This window comes from Aulonocara stuartgranti, assembly GCF_965226115.1.
Source record: "Aulonocara stuartgranti genome assembly, chromosome: 11".
NCBI classification, from domain to species: Eukaryota; Metazoa; Chordata; class Actinopteri; order Cichliformes; family Cichlidae; genus Aulonocara; species Aulonocara stuartgranti.
Window position 1 is genome coordinate 39,988,969 of NC_138947.1, and position 19,705 is coordinate 40,008,673.

The following is a 19,705-nucleotide window of genomic DNA, read 5'->3' on the forward strand; positions in this document are numbered from 1 at the left end:
TAAGATAACGCCTGTTTCCGTGTAAGATAACGCCTGTCTCCGTATAAGAAAATGTCTGTTTCGCGCGCCTGCCCTTATAAGATAACGCCTGTTTCCCGCACCTGCCTGTGTAAGATGACGCCTGTTTCCGTATAAGATAACGCCTGTTTCCGTATAAGATAACGCCTGTTTCCCGCGCCTGCCCATGCAAGATAACGCCTGTTTCCCGCGCCTGGCCATGTAAGACAACGCCTGTTTCCTTGTAAGATAACGACTGATTCCCGCGCTTGCCGGTGTCAGATAACACCTGTTTGCCGCGCCTGCCCGTGTAAGATAACGACTGTTTCCCGCTCCTGCCGGTGTCAGATAACGCCTTTTTGGTGCGCCTGCCCGTGTACGACAACGCCTGTTTCCCGCGCCTGACCGTGTAAGATAACGCCTGTCTCCGTATAAGAAAATGTCTGTTTCGCGCGCCTGCCCTCATAAGATAACGCCTGTTTCCCGCACCTGCCTGTGTAAGATGACGCCTGTTTCCGTATAAGATAACGCCTGTTTCCGTATAAGATAACGCCTGTTTCCCGCGCCTGCCCATGCAAGATAACGCCTGTTTCCCGCGCCTGCCCATGCAAGATAACGCCTGTTTCCCGCGCCTGGCCATGTAAGACAACGCCTGTTTCCTTGTAAGATAACGCCTGTTTCCCGCGCCTGCCCGTGCAAGTTAACACCTGTTTGCCGCGCCTGCCCGTGCAAGATAACGCCTGTTTCCCGCGCCTGCCCGTGTAAGATAACGACTGTTTCCGTGTAAGATAACGCCTGTTTCCCACGCCTGCCCGTGTAAGTTAACGCCTGTTTCCCGCGCCTGACCGTGTAAGATAATGCCTGCTTCCCGCGCCTGCCCTTTTCAGATCACGCTCTTTTGCTGCGCCTGCCCGTGTAAGATAACGACTGTTTCCGTGTAAGATAACGCCTGTTTCCCACGCCTGCCCGTGTAAGTTAACACCTGTTTCCCGCGCCTGACCGTGTAAGATAATGCCTGCTTCCCGCGCCTGCCCTTTTCAGATCACGCTCTTTTGCTGCGCCTGCCCGTGTAAGATAACGACTGTTTCCGTGTAAGATAACGCCTGTTTCCCACGCCTGCCCGTGTAAGATAACGCCTGCTTCCCGCGCCTGCCCTTGTCAGATAACGCTCTTTTGCTGCGCCTGCCCGTGTACGATAACGCCTGTTTCCCGTGCCTGCCCGTGTAAGATAACGCCTGTTTCCGTGTAAGATAACGCCTGTTTCCCGCGCCAGCCCGTGCAAGATAACGCCTTTTTCCCGCGCCTGCCCGTGTAAGATAACGACTGTTTGCCGCACCTGCCCGTGCAAGATAACGCCTTTTTCCCGCGCCTGCCCGTGTAAGATAACACCTGTTTCCCACGCCTGCCCGTGTAAGTTAACGCCTGTTTGCCGCACCAGAGTGTATAAGATAACGACTGTTTCCCGCGCCTGCCCGTGTAAGATAACGCCTGTTTCCGTGTAAGATAACAACTGATTCCCGCACTTGCTGGTGTCAGATAACGCCTGTTTGCCGCGCCTGCCCGTGTCAGATAACGCCTGTTTCCGTGTAAGATAACGACTGTTTCCCGCGCCTGCCCGTGTAAGATAACGCCTGTTTCCTGCGCCTGCCTGTGTAAGATTACCACTGTTTCCCGCGCCTGCCTGTGTAAGATGATGCCTGTTTGCCACGTCTGCCCGTGTCAGATAACGCATTTTTCCCGCGCCTGCCCTTGTAAGATAACGCCTGTTTCCCACACCTGCCCGTGTAAGATGACGCCTGTTTCCGTGTAAGATAACGCCTGTTTCCGTATAAGATAACGCCTGTTTCCCGCACCTACCCATGTAACCCTCCTCTCGTGTTAGGGTCGGCACCGACCCATTTTAAATTTCAAATGCATAAAAAAATCACATACATTTGTTTATTGTATCAAGGCTTTTTGACTTTTTCAGGAACCTCTATTTCTACAAAATAAAACAAAAAAAATTATATTCACTAAATTATAAAATGCCCTAGTTGAAATTATGACCTTTGTGTTGTTAGGGTCAGTTTCGACCCAGGTATAATATTATGAGTATAAAGCAATAATTAAAGCCAAAACTGAAATAATAAGTGCACTGTCAGCTAAAACACTTACAGCAAGCGCCTCTCCTAATCATATGAGCTTTAGGGGATTCTTATTTTGCATGTTCTTTGCAGTATACCTGCAAAAAAACAAAACAAAATAAACACGGGCATGTGAGGTGAATTCACTATTTGAGTGGCCATTTGACTTCCAGAGTACACATTTACAATTTGCAGCATACAAAAAATGGGAAGAAGATTCACAGTGAGCTAAGTTCTGGATCATATTTTTGGTGAAAATGAAGGAGAGGAACCAAAGCAGCATAGCGATTCAGATGGGCAGGTTCCTAAGGAGGAAGACAATGTGGACTATCATCCAGAAGACACAGACACATCTGATCAGAGGTGGAGGTCGCTGGTGCTGAAGCTACTCCTGCTGAAAGATTCACGTCCAAAAATGGTAAGATCTTTTGGAGCTCAGTACCTCATGATGTACATGGCAGGGCAGCTGCTGCAAATGTCATCCAAATGACCCCTGGAATCACAAGGTTTGCTCTGACCAAAGTCAGTGACATCAAGAGATGTTTTGAGATATTTATGCCATTGTTACTAGAAAGAATCATCATTACTATGATAAACCTTGAAGGAAAAAAAAGTCCATGGCGACATGATGAGGAATACCTGGATGCTCTGAACATTACGGAATTCCGAACATTCCGGAACCTTGGTGCATAACGGAATTCTGAACATTCCGGAATTCCAAACATTCCGGAACCTTGGTGCATTCCAGAACCTTGGTGCATTACGGAACTCTGAACATTCCGGAATTCCGAACATTCCGGAACCTTGGTGCATTCCGGAACTCTGAACATTCCGGAATTCCGAACATTCCAGAACCTTGGTGTATTCCGGAACTCTGAACATTCCGGAACCTTGGTGTATTCCGGAACGCTGAACATTCCGGAACCTTGGTGCATTCCGGAATTCTGAACATTCCGGAACCTTGGTGGATTCCGGAACTCTTAACATTCCGGAACCTTGGTGGATTCCGGAACTCTGAACATTCCGGAACTCTGAACATTCCGGAACCTTGGTGGATTCCGGAACTCTGAACATTCCGGAACTCTGAACATTCCGGAACCTTGGTGGATTCCGGAACTCTGAACATTCCGGAACTCTGAACATTCCGGAACCTTGGTGCATTCCGGAAATCTGAACATTCCGGAATTCCAAACATTCCGGAACCTTGGTGCATTCCGGAACTCTGAACATTCCGGAACCTTGGTGCATTCCGGAACTCTGAACATTCCGGAACCTTGGTGCATTCCAGAACTCTGAACATTCCGGAACCTTGGTGCATTCCAGAACTCTGAACATTCCGGAACTCTGAACATTCCGGAATTCCGAACATTCCGGAACCTTGGTGCATTCTGGAACTCTGAACATTCCGGAATTCCGAACATTCCGGAACCTTGGTGCATTCCGGAACTCTGAACATTCCGGAACCTTGGTGCATTCCGGAAGTCTGAACATTCCGGAACCTTGGTACATTCCGGAATTCTGAACATTCCGCAATTCTGAACATTCCGGAACTCTGAACATTCCGGAATTCCGAACATTCCGGAACCTTTGTGCATTAAGGAACTCTGAACATTCCGGAACCTTGGTGCATTCCGGAACTCTGAACATTCCGGAACTCTGAACATACCAGAACCTTTGTGCATTCCGGAACTCTGAACATTCCGGAACCTTGGTACATTCCGGAATGCTGAACATTCTGGAACCTTGGTGCATTCCGGAACTCTGAACATTCCGGAATTCCGAACATTCCGGAACCTTGGTGCATTCCGGAACTCTGAACATTCCGGAACTCTGAACATTCCGGAATTCCGAACATTCCAGAACCTTGGTGCATTCCGGAACTCTGAACATTCCGGAATTCCGAACATTCCGGAACCTTGGTGCATTCCGGAACTCTGAACATTCCGGAACCTTTGTGCATTCCGGAACCTTGGTGCATTCCGGAACTCTGAACATTCCGGAACCTTGGTACATTCCGGAATTCCGAACATTCCGGAACCTTGGTGCATTCCGGAACTCTGAATTCCGGAACCTTGGTGCATTCCGGAACCTTGGTACATTCCGGAATTCCGAACATTCCGGAACCTTGGTGCATTCCGGAACTCTGAATTCCGGAACCTTGGTGCATTCCGGAACTCTGAACATTCCGGAATTCCGAACATTCCGGAACCTTGGTGCATTCCGGAACTCTGAACATTCCGGAACCTTGGTGCATTCCGGAACTCTGAACATTCCGGAATTCCGAACATTCCGGAACCTTGGTACATTCCGGAATTCCGAACATTCCGGAATTCCGAACATTCCGGAACCTTTGTGCATTCCGGAACCTTGGTGCATTCCGGAACTCTGAACATTCCGGAATTCCGAACATTCCGGAACCTTGGTGCATTCCGGAACTCTGAACATTCCGGAACCTTGGTACATTCCGGAACTCTGAACATTCCGGAATTCCGAACATTCCGGAACCTTTGTGCATTCCGGAACTCTGAACATTCCGGAACCTTTGTGCATTCCGGAACCTTGGTGCATTCCGGAACTCTGAACATTCCGGAACCTTGGTACATTCCGGAATTCCGAACATTCCGGAACCTTGGTGCATTCCGGAACTCTGAATTCCGGAACCTTGGTGCATTCCGGAACCTTGGTACATTCCGGAATTCCGAACATTCCGGAACCTTGGTGCATTCCGGAACTCTGAATTCCGGAACCTTGGTGCATTCCGGAACTCTGAACATTCCGGAATTCCGAACATTCCGGAACCTTGGTGCATTCCGGAACTCTGAACATTCCGGAACCTTGGTGCATTCCGGAACTCTGAACATTCCGGAATTCCGAACATTCCGGAACCTTGGTACATTCCGGAATTCCGAACATTCCGGAACCTTTGTGCATTCCGGAACCTTGGTGCATTCCGGAACTCTGAACATTCCGGAACCTTGGTACATTCCGGAATTCCGAACATTCCGGAATTCCGAACATTCCGGAACCTTTGTGCATTCCGGAACCTTGGTGCATTCCGGAACTCTGAACATTCCGGAATTCCGAACATTCCGGAACCTTTGTGCATTCCGGAATTCCGAACATTCCGGAACCTTGGTACATTCCGGAATTCCGAACATTCCGGAATTCCGAACATTCCGGAACCTTGGTGCATTCCGGAACTCTGAACATTCCTGAACCTTGGTACATTCCGGAATTCCGAACATTCCGGAATTCCGAACATTCCGGAACCTTGGTGCATTCCGGAACCTTGGTGCATTCCGGAACTCTGAACATTCCGGAATTCCGAACATTCCGGAACCTTGGTGCATTCCGGAATTCCGAACATTCCGGAACCTTGGTACATTCCGGAATTCCGAACATTCCGGAATTCTGAACATTCCGGAACCTTTGTGCATTCCGGAACCTTGGTGCATTCTGGAACTCTGAACATTCCGGAATTCCGAACATTCCGGAACCTTTGTGCATTCCGGAACCTTGGTGCATTCCGGAACTCTGAACATTCCGGAACTCTAAACATTCCGGAATTCCGAATATTCCGGAACCTTGGTGCATTCCGGAACTCTGAACATTCCGGAACTCTGAACATTCCGGAATTCCGAACATTCCAGAACCTTGGTGCATTCCGGAACTCTGAACATTCCGGAATTCCGAACATTCCGGAACCTTGGTGCATTCCGGAACTCTGAACATTCCGGAACCTTTGTGCATTCCGGAACCTTGGTGCATTCCGGAACTCTGAACATTCCGGAACCTTGGTACATTCCGGAACCTTGGTACATTCCGGAATTCCGAACATTCCGGAACCTTGGTGCATTCCGGAACTCTGAATTCCGGAACCTTGGTGCATTCCGGAACTCTGAACATTCCGGAATTCCGAACATTCCGGAACCTTGGTGCATTCCGGAACTCTGAACATTCCGGAACCTTGGTGCATTCCGGAACTCTGAACATTCCGGAATTCCGAACATTCCGGAACCTTGGTACATTCCGGAATTCCGAACATTCCGGAATTCCGAACATTCCGGAACCTTTGTGCATTCCGGAACCTTGGTGCATTCCGGAACTCTGAACATTCCGGAATTCCGAACATTCCGGAACCTTGGTGCATTCCGGAACTCTGAACATTCCGGAACCTTGGTACATTCCGGAACTCTGAACATTCCGGAATTCCGAACATTCCGGAACCTTTGTGCATTCCGGAACTCTGAACATTCCGGAACCTTTGTGCATTCCGGAACCTTGGTGCATTCCGGAACTCTGAACATTCCGGAACCTTGGTACATTCCGGAATTCCGAACATTCCGGAACCTTGGTGCATTCCGGAACTCTGAATTCCGGAACCTTGGTGCATTCCGGAACCTTGGTACATTCCGGAATTCCGAACATTCCGGAACCTTGGTGCATTCCGGAACTCTGAATTCCGGAACCTTGGTGCATTCCGGAACTCTGAACATTCCGGAATTCCGAACATTCCGGAACCTTGGTGCATTCCGGAACTCTGAACATTCCGGAACCTTGGTGCATTCCGGAACTCTGAACATTCCGGAATTCCGAACATTCCGGAACCTTGGTACATTCCGGAATTCCGAACATTCCGGAACCTTTGTGCATTCCGGAACCTTGGTGCATTCCGGAACTCTGAACATTCCGGAACCTTGGTACATTCCGGAATTCCGAACATTCCGGAATTCCGAACATTCCGGAACCTTTGTGCATTCCGGAACCTTGGTGCATTCCGGAACTCTGAACATTCCGGAATTCCGAACATTCCGGAACCTTGGTGCATTCCGGAATTCCGAACATTCCGGAACCTTGGTACATTCCGGAATTCCGAACATTCCGGAACCTTGGTGCATTCCGGAACTCTGAACATTCCTGAACCTTGGTACATTCCGGAATTCCGAACATTCCGGAATTCCGAACATTCCGGAACCTTGGTGCATTCCGGAACCTTGGTGCATTCCGGAACCTTGGTGCATTCCGGAACTCTGAACATTCCGGAATTCCGAACATTCCGGAACCTTGGTGCATTCCGGAACTCTGAACATTCCGGAATTCCGAACATTCCGGAACCTTGGTGCATTCCGGAATTCCGAACATTCCGGAACCTTGGTACATTCCGGAATTCCGAACATTCCGGAATTCTGAACATTCCGGAACCTTTGTGCATTCCGGAACCTTGGTGCATTCTGGAACTCTGAACATTCCGGAATTCCGAACATTCCGGAACCTTTGTGCATTCCGGAACCTTGGTGCATTCCGGAACTCTGAACATTCCGGAACTCTAAACATTCCGGAATTCCGAATATTCCGGAACCTTGGTGCATTCCGGAACTCTGAACATTCCGGAACCTTGGTACATTCCGGAATTCCGAACATTCCGGAACCTTGGTACATTCCGGAATTCCGAACATTCCGGAATTCCGAACATTCCGGAACCTTGGTGCATTCCGGAACTCTGAACATTCCTGAACCTTGGTACATTCCGGAATTCCGAACATTCCGGAATTCCGAACATTCCGGAACCTTGGTGCATTCCGGAACCTTGGTGCATTCCGGAACCTTGGTGCATTCCGGAACTCTGAATTCCGGAACCTTGGTGCATTCCGGAACCTTGGTACATTCCGGAATTCCGAACATTCCGGAACCTTGGTGCATTCCGGAACTCTGAATTCCGGAACCTTGGTGCATTCCGGAACTCTGAACATTCCGGAATTCCGAACATTCCGGAACCTTGGTGCATTCCGGAACTCTGAACATTCCGGAACCTTGGTGCATTCCGGAACTCTGAACATTCCGGAATTCCGAACATTCCGGAACCTTGGTACATTCCGGAATTCCGAACATTCCGGAACCTTTGTGCATTCCGGAACCTTGGTGCATTCCGGAACTCTGAACATTCCGGAACCTTGGTACATTCCGGAATTCCGAACATTCCGGAATTCCGAACATTCCGGAACCTTTGTGCATTCCGGAACCTTGGTGCATTCCGGAACTCTGAACATTCCGGAATTCCGAACATTCCGGAACCTTTGTGCATTCCGGAATTCCGAACATTCCGGAACCTTGGTACATTCCGGAATTCCGAACATTCCGGAATTCCGAACATTCCGGAACCTTGGTGCATTCCGGAACTCTGAACATTCCTGAACCTTGGTACATTCCGGAATTCCGAACATTCCGGAATTCCGAACATTCCGGAACCTTGGTGCATTCCGGAACCTTGGTGCATTCCGGAACCTTGGTACATTCCGGAATTCCGAACATTCCGGAATTCCGAACATTCCGGAACCTTGGTGCATTCCGGAACCTTGGTGCATTCCGGAACCTTGGTGCATTCCGGAACTCTGAACATTCCGGAATTCCGAACATTCCGGAACCTTGGTACATTCCGGAATTCCGAACATTCCGGAATTCTGAACATTCCGGAACCTTTGTGCATTCCGGAACCTTGGTGCATTCTGGAACTCTGAACATTCCGGAATTCCGAACATTCCGGAACCTTTGTGCATTCCGGAACCTTGGTGCATTCCGGAACTCTGAACATTCCGGAACTCTAAACATTCCGGAATTCCGAATATTCCGGAACCTTGGTGCATTCCGGAACTCTGAACATTCCGGAACCTTGGTACATTCCGGAATTCCGAACATTCCGGAACCTTGGTGCATTCCGGAACTCTGAACATTCCGGAACTCTGAACATTCCGGAACTCTAAACATTCCGGAATTCCGAATATTCCGGAACCTTGGTGCATTCCGGAACTCTGAACATTCCGGAACCTTTGTGCATTCCGGAACCTTGGTGCATTCCGGAACTCTGAACATTCCGGAACCTTGGTACATTCCGGAATTCCGAACATTCCGGAACCTTGGTGCATTCCGGAACTCTGAATTCCGGAACCTTGGTGCATTCCGGAACCTTGGTACATTCCGGAATTCCGAACATTCCGGAACCTTGGTGCATTCCGGAACTCTGAATTCCGGAACCTTGGTGCATTCCGGAACTCTGAACATTCCGGAATTCCGAACATTCCGGAACCTTGGTGCATTCCGGAACTCTGAACATTCCGGAACCTTGGTGCATTCCGGAACTCTGAACATTCCGGAATTCCGAACATTCCGGAACCTTGGTACATTCCGGAATTCCGAACATTCCGGAATTCCGAACATTCCGGAACCTTTGTGCATTCCGGAACCTTGGTGCATTCCGGAACTCTGAACATTCCGGAACCTTGGTACATTCCGGAATTCCGAACATTCCGGAACCTTGGTGCATTCCGGAACTCTGAATTCCGGAACCTTGGTGCATTCCGGAACCTTGGTACATTCCGGAATTCCGAACATTCCGGAACCTTGGTGCATTCCGGAACTCTGAATTCCGGAACCTTGGTGCATTCCGGAACTCTGAACATTCCGGAATTCCGAACATTCCGGAACCTTGGTGCATTCCGGAACTCTGAACATTCCGGAACCTTGGTGCATTCCGGAACTCTGAACATTCCGGAATTCCGAACATTCCGGAACCTTGGTACATTCCGGAATTCCGAACATTCCGGAACCTTTGTGCATTCCGGAACCTTGGTGCATTCCGGAACTCTGAACATTCCGGAACCTTGGTACATTCCGGAATTCCGAACATTCCGGAATTCCGAACATTCCGGAACCTTTGTGCATTCCGGAACCTTGGTGCATTCCGGAACTCTGAACATTCCGGAATTCCGAACATTCCGGAACCTTGGTGCATTCCGGAATTCCGAACATTCCGGAACCTTGGTACATTCCGGAATTCCGAACATTCCGGAACCTTGGTGCATTCCGGAACTCTGAACATTCCTGAACCTTGGTACATTCCGGAATTCCGAACATTCCGGAATTCCGAACATTCCGGAACCTTGGTGCATTCCGGAACCTTGGTGCATTCCGGAACCTTGGTGCATTCCGGAACTCTGAACATTCCGGAATTCCGAACATTCCGGAACCTTGGTGCATTCCGGAACTCTGAACATTCCGGAATTCCGAACATTCCGGAACCTTGGTGCATTCCGGAATTCCGAACATTCCGGAACCTTGGTACATTCCGGAATTCCGAACATTCCGGAATTCTGAACATTCCGGAACCTTTGTGCATTCCGGAACCTTGGTGCATTCTGGAACTCTGAACATTCCGGAATTCCGAACATTCCGGAACCTTTGTGCATTCCGGAACCTTGGTGCATTCCGGAACTCTGAACATTCCGGAACTCTAAACATTCCGGAATTCCGAATATTCCGGAACCTTGGTGCATTCCGGAACTCTGAACATTCCGGAACCTTGGTACATTCCGGAATTCCGAACATTCCGGAACCTTGGTACATTCCGGAATTCCGAACATTCCGGAATTCCGAACATTCCGGAACCTTGGTGCATTCCGGAACTCTGAACATTCCTGAACCTTGGTACATTCCGGAATTCCGAACATTCCGGAATTCCGAACATTCCGGAACCTTGGTGCATTCCGGAACCTTGGTGCATTCCGGAACCTTGGTGCATTCCGGAACTCTGAACATTCCGGAACCTTGGTACATTCCGGAATTCCGAACATTCCGGAACCTTGGTGCATTCCGGAACTCTGAATTCCGGAACCTTGGTGCATTCCGGAACCTTGGTACATTCCGGAATTCCGAACATTCCGGAACCTTTGTGCATTCCGGAACTCTGAACATTCCGGAACCTTTGTGCATTCCGGAACCTTGGTGCATTCCGGAACTCTGAATTCCGGAACCTTGGTGCATTCCGGAACCTTGGTACATTCCGGAATTCCGAACATTCCGGAACCTTGGTGCATTCCGGAACTCTGAATTCCGGAACCTTGGTGCATTCCGGAACTCTGAACATTCCGGAATTCCGAACATTCCGGAACCTTGGTGCATTCCGGAACTCTGAACATTCCGGAACCTTGGTGCATTCCGGAACTCTGAACATTCCGGAATTCCGAACATTCCGGAACCTTGGTACATTCCGGAATTCCGAACATTCCGGAACCTTTGTGCATTCCGGAACCTTGGTGCATTCCGGAACTCTGAACATTCCGGAACCTTGGTACATTCCGGAATTCCGAACATTCCGGAATTCCGAACATTCCGGAACCTTTGTGCATTCCGGAACCTTGGTGCATTCCGGAACTCTGAACATTCCGGAATTCCGAACATTCCGGAACCTTTGTGCATTCCGGAATTCCGAACATTCCGGAACCTTGGTACATTCCGGAATTCCGAACATTCCGGAATTCCGAACATTCCGGAACCTTGGTGCATTCCGGAACTCTGAACATTCCTGAACCTTGGTACATTCCGGAATTCCGAACATTCCGGAATTCCGAACATTCCGGAACCTTGGTGCATTCCGGAACCTTGGTGCATTCCGGAACCTTGGTACATTCCGGAATTCCGAACATTCCGGAATTCCGAACATTCCGGAACCTTGGTGCATTCCGGAACCTTGGTGCATTCCGGAACCTTGGTGCATTCCGGAACTCTGAACATTCCGGAATTCCGAACATTCCGGAACCTTGGTACATTCCGGAATTCCGAACATTCCGGAATTCTGAACATTCCGGAACCTTTGTGCATTCCGGAACCTTGGTGCATTCTGGAACTCTGAACATTCCGGAATTCCGAACATTCCGGAACCTTTGTGCATTCCGGAACCTTGGTGCATTCCGGAACTCTGAACATTCCGGAACTCTAAACATTCCGGAATTCCGAATATTCCGGAACCTTGGTGCATTCCGGAACTCTGAACATTCCGGAACCTTGGTACATTCCGGAATTCCGAACATTCCGGAACCTTGGTGCATTCCGGAACTCTGAACATTCCGGAACTCTGAACATTCCGGAACTCTAAACATTCCGGAATTCCGAATATTCCGGAACCTTGGTGCATTCCGGAACTCTGAACATTCCGGAACCTTTGTGCATTCCGGAACCTTGGTGCATTCCGGAACTCTGAACATTCCGGAACCTTGGTACATTCCGGAATTCCGAACATTCCGGAACCTTGGTGCATTCCGGAACTCTGAATTCCGGAACCTTGGTGCATTCCGGAACCTTGGTACATTCCGGAATTCCGAACATTCCGGAACCTTGGTGCATTCCGGAACTCTGAATTCCGGAACCTTGGTGCATTCCGGAACTCTGAACATTCCGGAATTCCGAACATTCCGGAACCTTGGTGCATTCCGGAACTCTGAACATTCCGGAACCTTGGTGCATTCCGGAACTCTGAACATTCCGGAATTCCGAACATTCCGGAACCTTGGTACATTCCGGAATTCCGAACATTCCGGAATTCCGAACATTCCGGAACCTTTGTGCATTCCGGAACCTTGGTGCATTCCGGAACTCTGAACATTCCGGAACCTTGGTACATTCCGGAATTCCGAACATTCCGGAACCTTGGTGCATTCCGGAACTCTGAATTCCGGAACCTTGGTGCATTCCGGAACCTTGGTACATTCCGGAATTCCGAACATTCCGGAACCTTGGTGCATTCCGGAACTCTGAATTCCGGAACCTTGGTGCATTCCGGAACTCTGAACATTCCGGAATTCCGAACATTCCGGAACCTTGGTGCATTCCGGAACTCTGAACATTCCGGAACCTTGGTGCATTCCGGAACTCTGAACATTCCGGAATTCCGAACATTCCGGAACCTTGGTACATTCCGGAATTCCGAACATTCCGGAACCTTTGTGCATTCCGGAACCTTGGTGCATTCCGGAACTCTGAACATTCCGGAACCTTGGTACATTCCGGAATTCCGAACATTCCGGAATTCCGAACATTCCGGAACCTTTGTGCATTCCGGAACCTTGGTGCATTCCGGAACTCTGAACATTCCGGAATTCCGAACATTCCGGAACCTTTGTGCATTCCGGAATTCCGAACATTCCGGAACCTTGGTACATTCCGGAATTCCGAACATTCCGGAATTCCGAACATTCCGGAACCTTGGTGCATTCCGGAACTCTGAACATTCCTGAACCTTGGTACATTCCGGAATTCCGAACATTCCGGAATTCCGAACATTCCGGAACCTTGGTGCATTCCGGAACCTTGGTGCATTCCGGAACCTTGGTGCATTCCGGAACTCTGAACATTCCGGAATTCCGAACATTCCGGAACCTTGGTGCATTCCGGAACTCTGAACATTCCGGAATTCCGAACATTCCCGGAACCTTGGTGCATTCCGGAATTCCGAACATTCCGGAACCTTGGTACATTCCGGAATTCCGAACATTCCGGAATTCTGAACATTCCGGAACCTTTGTGCATTCCGGAACCTTGGTGCATTCTGGAACTCTGAACATTCCGGAATTCCGAACATTCCGGAACCTTTGTGCTTTCCGGAACCTTGGTGCATTCCGGAACTCTGAACATTCCGGTACTCTAAACATTCCGGAATTCCGAATATTCCGGAACCTTGGTGCATTCCGGAACTCTGAACATTCCGGAACCTTGGTACATTCCGGAATTCCGAACATTCCGGAACCTTGGTGCATTCCGGAACTCTGAATTCCGGAATGTTTGGAGTTCTGGAATGCACCAAGGTTCCGGAATGTTCAGAGTTCCGGAATGTTCAGAGTTCCGGAATGCACCAAGGTTCCGGAATGTTCGGAATTCCGGAATGTTCAGAGTTCCAGAATGCACCAAGGTTCCGGAATTCAGAGTTCCGGAATGCACCAAGGTTCTGGAATGTTCAGAGTTCCGGAATGTTCAGAGTTCCGGAATGCACCAAGGTTCCGGAATTCAGAGTTCCGGAATGCACCAAGGTTCCGGAATGTTCGGAATTCCGGAATGTTCAGAGTTCCGGTATGCACCAAGGTTCCGGAATGCACAAAGGTTCCGGAATGTTCAGAGTTCCGGAATGCACCAAGGTTCCGGAATGCACCAAGGTTCCGGAATGTTCGGAATTCCGGAATGTTCAGAGTTCCGGAATGTTCAGAGTTCCGGAATGCACCAAGGTTCCGGAATGTTCGGAATTCCGGAATGTACCAAGGTTCCGGAAAGTTCAGAGTTCCGGAATGCACCAAGGTTCCGGAATGTTCAGAGTTCCGGAATGTTCAGAGTTCCGGAATGCACCAAGGTTCCGGAATGTTCGGAATTCCGGAATGTTCAGAGTTCCGGAATGCACCAAGGTTCCGGAATTCAGAGTTCCGGAATGCACCAAGGTTCCGGAATTTTCGGAATTCCGGAATGTTCAGAGTTCCGGAATGTTCAAAGTTCTGGAATGCACCAAGGTTCCGGAATGCACCAAGGTTCCGGAATGTTCGGAATTCCGGAATGTTCAGAGTTCCGGAATGCACAAAGGTTCCGGAATGTTCAGAGTTCCGGAATGCACCAAGGTTCCGGAATGTTCAGAATTCCGGAATGTTCAGCGTTCCGGAATGTTCAGAGTTCCGGAATGCACAAAGGTTCCGGATTGTTCAGAGTTCCGGAATGCACCAAGGTTCCGGAATTCACCAAGGTTCCGGAATGTTCAGAGTTCCGGAATGCACAAAGGTTCCGGAATGTTCGGAGTTCCAGAATGCACCAAGGTTCCGGAATTCAGAGTTCCGGAATGCACCAAGGTTCCGGAATTTTCAGAATTCCGGAATGTTCAGAGTTCCGGAATGTTCAGAGTTCTGGAATGCACCAAGGTTCCGGAATGCAGCAAGGTTCCGGAATGTTCGGAATTCCGGAATGTTCAGAGTTCCGGAATGTTCAGAGTTCCGGAATGCACCAAGGTTCCGGAATGTTCAGAGTTCCGGAATGCACCAAGGTTCCGTAATGCACCAAGATTCCGGAATGTTCAGAGTTCCGGAATGTACCAAGGTTCCGGAATGTTCAGAGTTCCGGAATGCACCAAGGTTCCGGAATGTTCGGAATTCCGGAATGTTCAGAGTTCCAGAATGCACCAAGGTTCCGGAATGCACCAAGGTTCCTGAATGTCCGGAATTCCGGAATGTTCAGAGTTCCAGAATGCACCAAGGTTCCGGAATTCAGAGTTCCGGAATGCACCAAGGTTCCGGAATGTTCAGAGTTCCGGATTGTTCAGAGTTCCGGAATGCACCAAGGTTCCGGAATTCAGAGTTCCGGAATGCACCAAGGTTCCGGAATGTTCGGAATTCCGGAATGTTCAGAGTTCCGGAAAGCACCAAGGTTCCGGAATGCACAAAGGTTCCGGAATGTTCAGAGTTCCGGAATGCACCAAGGTTCCGGAATGCACCAAGGTTCCGGAATGTTCGGAATTCCGGAATGTTCAGAGTTCCGGAATGTTCAGAGTTCCGGAATGCACCAAGGTTCCGGAATGTTCAGAATTCCGGAAAGCACCAAGGTTCCGGAATGCACAAAGGTTCCGGAATGTTCAGAGTTCCGGAATGCACCAAGGTTCCGGAATGCACCAAGGTTCCGGAATGTTCGGAATTCCGGAATGTTCAGAGTTCCGGAATGTTCAGAGATCCGGAATGCACCAAGGTTCCGGAATGTCCGGAATTCCGGAATGTTCAGAGTTCCAGAATGCACCAAGGTTCCGGAATGTTCGGAATTCCGGAATGTTCAGAGTTCCGGAATGCACCAAGGACTCTGGGTAGGTGCGGGAAACAGGCGTTATCTTATACGGAAACAGGCGTTATCTTACACGGAAACAGGCGTCATCTTACACGGGCAGGTGTGGGAAACAGGCGTTATCTTACAAGGGCAGGCGCGGGAAAAATGCGTTATCTGACACGGGCAGGCGTGGCAAACAGGCGTCATCTTACACAGGCAGGCGCGGGAAACAGTGGTAATCTTACACAGGCAGGCGCAGGAAACAGGCGTTATCTTACACGGGCAGGCGCGGGAAACAGTCGTTATCTTACACGGAAACAGGCGTTATCTGACACGGGCAGGCGCGGCAAACAGGCGTTATCTGACACCAGCAAGTGCGGGAATCAGTCGTTATCTTACACGGAAACAGGCGTTATCTTACACGGGCAGGCGCGGGAAACAGTCGTTATCTTATACACTCTGGTGCGGCAAACAGGCGTTAACTTACACGGGCAGGCGTGGGAAACAGGTGTTATCTTACACGGGCAGGCGCGGGAAAAAGGCGTTATCTTGCACCGGCAGGTGCGGCAAACAGTCGTTATCTTACACGGGCAGGCGCGGGAAAAAGGCGTTATCTTGCACGGGCTGGCGCGGGAAACAGGCGTTATCTTACACGGAAACAGGCGTTATCTCACACGGGCAGGCACGGGAAACAGGCGTTATCGTACACGGGCAGGCGCAGCAAAAGAGCGTTATCTGACAAGGGCAGGCGCGGGAAGCAGGCGTTATCTTACACGGTCAGGCGCGGGAAACAGGCGTTGTCGTACATGGGCAGGCGCACCAAAAAGGCGTTATCTGACACCGGCAGGAGCGGGAAACAGTCGTTATCTTACACGGGCAGGCGCGGCAAACAGGCGTTATCTGACACCGGCAAGCGCGGGAATCAGTCGTTATCTTACACGGAAACAGGCGTTATCGTACACGGGCAGGCGCAGCAAAAGAGCGTGATCTGAAAAGGGCAGGCGCGGGAAGCAGGCATTATCTTACACGGTCAGGCGCGGGAAACAGGCGTTAACTTACACGGGCAGGCGTGGGAAACAGGCGTTATCTTACACGGGCAGGCGCGGGAAACAGGCGTTATCTTGCACGTGCAGGCGCGGCAAACAGGTGTTAACTTGCACAGGCAGGCGCGGGAAACAGGCGTTATCTTACAAGGAAACAGGCGTTGTCTTACATGGCCAGGCGCGGGAAACAGGCGTTATCTTGCATGGGCAGGCGCGGGAAACAGGCGTTATCTTATACGGAAACAGGCGTCATCTTACACAGGCAGGTGCGGGAAACAGGCGTTATCTTATAAGGGCAGGCGCGCGAAACAGACATTTTCTTATACGGAGACAGGCGTTATCTTACACGGAAACAGGCGCCATCTTACACGGGCAGGTGCGGGAAACAGGCGTTATCTTATAAGAGCAGGCGCGGAAAACAGGCGTTATCTTATACGGAAACAGGCGTTATCTTATACGGAAACAGGCGTCATCTTACACAGGCAGGTGCGGGAAACAGGCGTTATCTTATAAGGGCAGGCGCGCGAAACAGACATTTTCTTATACGGAGACAGGCGTTATCTTACACGGAAACAGGCGTCATCTTACACGGAAACAGGCGTCATCTTACACGGGTAGGTGCGGGAAACAGGCGTTATCTTATAAGAGCAGGCACGGAAAACAGGCGTTTTCTTACACGGAAACAGGCGTTATCTTACACGGGCAGGCGCGGGAAACATGCGTTATCTGACACGAGCAAGCGCGGCAAACAGGCGTCATCTTACACAGGCAGGCGCGGGAAACAGTGGTAATCTTACACGGGCAGGCGCAGGAAACAGGCGTTATCTTACACGGGCAGGCGCAGGAAACAGGCGTTTTCTTACACGGAAACAGGCGTTATCTTACACGGGCAGGCGCGGCAAACAGGCGTTATCTTACACGGGCAGGCGCGGGAAACAGGCGCTGTCTTGCACGGAAACAGGCGTTATCTTACACGGGCAGGCACGGGAAACAGGCGTTATCGTACACGGGCAGGCGCAGCAAAAGAGCGTTATCTGACAAGGGCAGGCGCGGGAAGCAGGCGTTATCTTACAAGGTCAGGCGCGGGAAACAGGCGTTATCTTACACGGTCAGGTGCGGGAAACAGGCGTTATCTTACACGGGCAGGCGCGGGAAACAGGCGTTGTCGTACACGGGCAGGCGCACCAAAAAGGCGTTATCTGACACCGGCAGGAGCGGGAAACAGTCGTTATCTTACACGGAAACAGTCGTTATGTTACACGGGCAGGCGCGGGAAACAGGCGTTATCTTACACGGGCAGGATCGGGAAACAGGCGTCATCTTCCAAGGGTAGGCGCGGGAAACAGGCGTTAACTTGCACGGGCAGGAGCGGGAAACAGGCATCATCTTACACAGGTAGGCGCAGGAAACAGGCGTTATCTTATATGGAAACAGGCGTCATCTTACACGGAAACAGGCGTCATCTTACACGGGCAGGTGCGGGAAACAGGCATTATCTTATAAGGGCAGGCGCGGGAAACAGGCGTTTTCTTACACGGAAACAGGCATTATCTTACAAGGGCAGGCGCGGGAAACAGGCGTTATCTGACACCGGCAGGAGCTGGAAACAGTCGTTATCTGACACCGGCAGGCGCTGGAAACAGTCGTTATCTTACACGGGCAGGAGCGGGAAACAGGCGTTATCTTACAAGGGCAGGCACGGGAAACAGGCGTTATCTTACACAGAAACAGGTGTCATCTTACACGGGCAGGTGCGGGAAACAGGTGTTATCTTATAAGGGCAGGCGCGGGAAACAGGCGTTTTCTTACACGGAAACAGGCGTAATCTTACACGGGCAGGCGCGGGAATCAGGCGCTGTCATACAAGGGCAGGCGCGGGAAACATGAGTTATCTGACATGGGCAGGCGCGGCAAACAGGAGTCATATTACACAGGCAGGAACCTGGCTATCGGACAAGGTACCGGACTCCGCAATACAACTACCGGGGTTCTCCGTGCATCGCGCGGACAGGTCACAGGATCTTACTGGGAAAAGCAGAGGCGGTGGTGTGTGTTTCATGATCAACAACAGCTGGTGTGATTATGCGAACGTGCACCCGGTCAAATCCTTCTGCTCACCGGACCTGGAGTACCTGATGATTAAGTGCCGGCCATTCTGGCTACCGAGGGAATTTACAGCAGTGATTATTACAGCTGTTTACATTCCCCCACAAGCCGACACTGACCGAGCACTCAGGGAACTGTACAGCGCGATCAGCAGCGAGGAAACCGCACACCCAGAGGCAGCGTTTATCACAGCCGGAGACTTTAATAAGGGAAACCTGAAGAAAGTCTCACCCAAACTCCACCAACACATCCATTTTAACACTCGTGGAGATGTCGTCCCATCCAGAACAGTTAAATCCTTCCCAAATCAAAAACCCTGGATTAACAGAGATGTTCGCGCGGCACTGGCGGCACGGAGCACCGCCTTTGCCTCCGCGAACACATTGGACTACAAACACACACATTACCAACTCCGGAAGAGGATCAAAGCAGCCAAACGTGAGTACAGGGACAGGGTGGAGCAACAGTTTGACAACCCTCAGAGTATGTGGCAGGGACTAAACACGATCACAGACTTTAGAGGGAAAACCAGCACACCGCAGACCACGGCCTCTCTGTGTGAGGATCTAAACGTATTCTACGCTAGATTCGACACAGCGAACACCATGAGACCGGACAGTGTGCGCACCGCGGATGACGTCAGTGCGCACACTGTGTCTGAGGAGGATGTGCGGAAGTGCTTCAGGAAGGTGAACGCACGCAAAGCTACAGGTCCGGACGGGATTCCCGGCCGCGTCCTCAAGTCATGCGCGGCTCAGCTGGCTGGAGTGTTCACACACATCTTCAACCTTTCCCTCTCTCTGTCTGTAGTCCCAGCCTGCTTCAAAA